Source organism: Nannospalax galili, unplaced genomic scaffold (genome assembly GCF_000622305.1).
Source record: "Nannospalax galili isolate Female #2095 unplaced genomic scaffold, S.galili_v1.0 scaffold946, whole genome shotgun sequence".
In the NCBI taxonomy this organism is placed as follows: Eukaryota; Metazoa; Chordata; class Mammalia; order Rodentia; family Spalacidae; genus Nannospalax; species Nannospalax galili.
The window spans coordinates 406,113-411,182 of record NW_008354753.1 but is presented as its reverse complement, the minus strand read 5'-3'; the positions used below and the strand labels follow the sequence as shown (position 1 = coordinate 411,182).

At 35.1% G+C, this 5,070-nt stretch overlaps 1 long non-coding RNA gene across 1 annotated transcript in view; it reads right to left on the bottom strand.

The window, feature by feature from the left end:
* Positions 1–576: 576 nt before the first annotated feature.
* LOC103749118 overlaps positions 577–5,070 on the bottom strand; it is a 20,135-nt gene continuing 15,641 nt past the window's right edge. The window contains exons 2-3 of the long non-coding RNA XR_607926.2: positions 849–958; positions 577–732 (exon numbers count right to left, since the gene is read on the bottom strand). This is a non-coding gene — a long non-coding RNA (uncharacterized LOC103749118). The remainder of the gene's footprint in view (positions 733–848; positions 959–5,070) is intronic.

Here is a 5,070-nt window from a genome sequence, read left to right as displayed (position 1 = left end):
AAGTCATTAAAATGCCTAAAGAGGGAGACATTGGTGCAGCAAATCTGATAGATATAGAACAAAGTGAGAAAGGGATGTTAATAATTTTAGATATGGGTATATTCAAAGTTGTTGACATACCTGAAAGTGAAGGATAAAAATATGTTAACATCTCAGCGACATGTTTCTCTTTGGGCAAACTCATTCCTTCCCACGTCAACATGTATGAACTCTATATACACTATCATAAATATATGTCTTCAACCCAGATACTTTCTCAACATGATAAACTCAGATACCATGTAGTCTTAATATTTCCACTAAGATGTATAACCAGAATTACAGAGTCCGAAGCACAATTTGTTATTTCATTCCACCTTCCTCCCTTTCCCCACTAGTGCACCCCCTTCAGTTCTCTACTTTCCAGAATGTGGACTTGTCTATGGTGTTTCTCCACAAGGCATAGACTCATTCAAGGTTAACCAAGAAAAAGTTTGAGGCTTTGGGGTTCTTAAGATGTTATTGATACAAATAATAGAACAGCTAACCAAAGCAGAATAAAGAAGAAATACCTCATGTATCATGTCAGTTTCAGCGATGGATCACTCGAAATTTCGACAGGTCACCAGTTTACAGATGACGTCTGCATTCGGTGTTTTATAAGTCGTTCCTTTAAAAGGTAGAATCGCAGGTCTGGTTTAATGGTAAAATACTTGCTTTTTGTCTGTGAGAGTCTGGTTTCCATCCTCCGTACTACAGGGAGGACAAAGGAAAATGAGTGCTAAGTGATGCAATTATAAGCAGGTTGACTGATCATAGTTCTAATGCTTTAAAATATTGAGATACATGATAGCCAAAAGAAAACTTACATGCCAGATGTCGGATGTTTCACTTAGAGCAAATTACTTAATTTCTCTTGACTTCCATTATCTTGTAAATAAAGACAGGATAGGATATTAATTGTGTGCGTCAATGGGGTCTGTGATGAGGAATAAGTAAGGAGTAAACGGTTTAATAAACTTATAAAGCAAGGAGTAAACGATTTAATAAACTTATAAAGCTAAGGTGATATGTTTGCTATTGTATTATTATTGAATCAGAAATAATAAAAACTATTTTTAAAGGACCCAGGTGTGAGGATCTGTATCAGTACATGGTAGCTGATATATTTGGGAGGGTAAGCTAGGAAACCTAGTAATCTCAAGTCTTCAAGACCAGCCTGGGTAACACAGAAAAACTCAATATTTTTTAATGGGGGCAGGGTAGTAAAATGTGAACTTCGTGATAAAACAAAATATTCTCGAGGATATAAAAATTATAAAGTATGTTTATAATTAAGATCTCAAGATATTTATGAAGCAATTTTTTGAAAGATTTTCCAGTTACAATTGTCTGTTCGACAAGATAAAATTATTTCCAAAAAACCCTAGGGAACTTATGCAGTATTGATATCAATAAAATAACTTACGAAGTTTTCTAGATGACAATTCAGAATGTAACAATGTATAAGTAACAATGTTATCCCTATACTAGCCATTAATGCAGTGGAAAATCTATAAAACATATTTATTATGAGGATAAAAACACTTTAGTTGGAAATCTAAACAAATGTGAAATTATCTTATGGAGAAACTTTCAAAACTTTATTGGAAAATACCAAAGAAGACTTGAATATTTTAAAGTATCTATGATATACACAGAAGCGAAAAATCAATACTACAAAAATACTGTGCAACAGTAATATGTGTCTTATTTGAAAGAACATTTAAGTCAGAAAAATGGACCTTTCTTATTAAAATTAATAAAGAAACATATTACATCTAAGGTCATTGTTTCAAATAAGCAATAATAGTTATTCCATACTCTTTTTCATAAAAGCATATTTACTCTATATTTCCTGACACTGAGTTTAAAGTTGACTTCTTTTGAAAAGTTGTTTGGTTACATATCTAACTTTTAACTCTCTAAATGTATACACATTTATAAGAGTACTGGAAAATATTGTCAATAGACTATTTTAAATCATCTCTGATGTACAGTTATATAAAACAATGTAATTTTTATTTGAACTAAGACACTAACATTATAAAGCTTCTCAGTTTGTTATTGCATCTCATGATTATTCAGAAAAAATCACCGGTAGCATTTCCTGATGACAAAATGCAGTGCAGTTTAGTTCTATCATAACAGCAATTATACAAAAAGTAAGGGAGTCTCCGAGCAAAGTTTAAGAAATTTGACAAATATGATTCTCAGAGAAAGGCAGAAGACAGACAGGAAGCATAAGTGTACAACATGGATACTTGTTCCAACAGCTTTCAACAGCCACTGCAGAGCCACATAGACTAACCTAGAAGTCACTGGACAGAGATAGCTGAACAAAGGGAAACAGCCAGGAGTTATACATATTTGCACATATGAAAACTTCACTCATAATGAAGGATTTTATTTATGTCAAACCAGAGGTGGAGGTATGGAATGACAGTTGCCTTAATGACAGCTATAGGTACGTGTAGTTGTATAACTAAATCATATCACCACAAGTGACCTATAAAAGAACAAAATTCGAAACAAAAATATTAGGAAAATATGCACATTAAAAGAGAGGCATGAAAATAATATATTTTCCAAGGGGAACATGAACTCTTGATCACAATATAAAAACTGATTTAAAAACCGTAGGCTTTTAAGACGTATGTTTAAGTACAAAATTTAAGATATTTCAGTACAAATCGGTAGGAAAATATGAGTGAGACATGATGGGGCATATCTATAACTGCAACATGTGAGAGGTTGGGAAGAAGATGATCATAAGTTTCAGGCCAGCCTGAGTTATATAGAGACCTTGTCTTACACACACACACACACACACACACACAAACACAGGATTTGAAAAAAAATCAAGTGGTCCACTGCAAAAATTATCAAAAAAAGATTAAAGAACATGACAAGAAATTAGAGCGGTGGTGCTGACATGGCAGGTAAAAGCACTTACTCTGCAAGCATAAGGACCTGAATTTGAATCCCCAGTACCCATGTAAAAACCCACACATGAACACATATGCAACTCCATGGTGGGGTGGGGTAGAAGCAGGCATGTCCCAATAGCTCACTGACCAGCTAGCCTCGCTGAAACAACAACCTGCAAGTTCAGTGAGAGATCATGTCCCAAGTCAATAAGGACATAGAGTAAAGGTGCATGAGGTTCCACCTCAGCTTCCACATGTATGTGTACAGCACACCACCATGCACCACACACCTTGCATTCACTCATGAATTCTACACATTCATACACATGAACACACAAAGAAGGAATCAAGATTATTAATAAGCTTATGAAAGCATGTTTTCATCTGGAAAAACTATTTTGAATAAAATTAAGGTAGATGCTGACTGGGGACATGGTTCCAGACATGGTATTCGAGCAAGATACTTGTATCAGCACAGTTCCAGGAGACAGGTGGTTCCAAGAGATCTCTAGGGGAATGAGTGTCCTCCTAGTTCCGGTCCACTCTTAATAACTAAATTTAAGAGTTAGGCTTTTTTCATTGTTGTTGTTGTTGTTCGAATACTTATAATGTCTGTGTAGTAAAGCCATGGTGTAACCATTACTACATTTAACACTCAGAGATATCCCAAGTTCCCAGTTCTACCTACTCTTTCCTCCCTCCCTAAACTCTGTTAATCTGTGTTCCATTTTGTTTTGATGATATTATTTAAATGAACTCAAGCAATGTACGTTTCTAGACTGGCCTTTTCATATAGCATAATGCTCTTGAGGTCCATCCATGATGACATGTAGGCCAGAAACTTTTTTCTTTTTTTTTTCTTTTGTTTGTTTGTATTGTATGTGTATGAGTGTTTTCCTGTAGGTATATAAAGGGCACCCATGTTGTGTAATACCCATAGAGGCCAGAAAAGGGTGTCAGATACCCTGGAACTGGAGTTACGGATGGTTGTTAGCCACCATTTGGGTCGCTGGGAACCAAACCTAGGTACTCTTCAAGAGCCACCAGTGTTCTTAAACACCGAACCATGTCTCCAGCCCCTTTTCTTCTCACTGTTAACAGTTCCTAGGCTAGAAGCTCTACTACTGTTTGTTCAATCAGTACATACTGAGGGGCACTTTTTGTTTCCAGTTTGGTGCTATTACAAACAAAGCGGATATTAACATGCATATATAGGTTTTTATGAGACTGAAGTTTTCATTTGTCTTGGTTAAATGTCTAAGAAAGCAATTAAGTTTCATTGTAAATACATCTTCCATTTTTTTCTTTTTTTTCTTTTTTTACCTTTTTTAAATTTTGGAGACAGGTTCTCCCTGTAGCCCCAGATGGCCTGGAACTTGCTATGTAAACCAGGCTGGCCTGAATCTCACAGGGATCCACCTACCTCTGCCTCCTGAGTACTGGATTAAAGGTCTGTGTTATCATGCCCAGTTTCTTAATTTTTAAAATTATGTGTACATGCATGTGTTTGAGTGTCGGTTTGCACTTACGAGTGCCATGCCTGGGAAGGCCAGCACAGAGTGTCAGATCCCCTGGAGCTGGATAACAGGTGGTTGTGGGTCATCTTACATCAGTGCTAGAAGCTGAGCGCAGGTTCTCTGCAAGTACAGTACACACTTCTAACCACTGAGTCATTGCTCCAGCTCCCAGCTGTTGTTTTGTTGTTTGTTGATGTTGTTGCTGTTGTTGTTTGCTTTTCTGCTTTTTTTTTTTTTACTACTAAACTAGTTTTTGTAGATCAGGTTTGTAAAGTTCACCAAGAAATTCTTCTGTAAAATAACCACTTAACAAAACAAACTATTATCTGATTTTTTTATAAGATTTACCAAAGTTTATGATTATTAAGAATCAAGTTATAGATAATTTAGAGATAATATTTTTTTTATTTTTAAGGCTGATGCCATATGCAGTAAAAAAAAGATAGTAAAAGTTTTAAGATAATGGATATTATTTAATATAGGCATTTAAAAGTTTTAAGATAATGGATATTATTTGATGTAGGCATTTAAAAGTTTTAAGATAATGGATATTATTGGATATAGACATTTTCGGTTAGAAAGAAATGGACTGAGAGAAGGAAAAT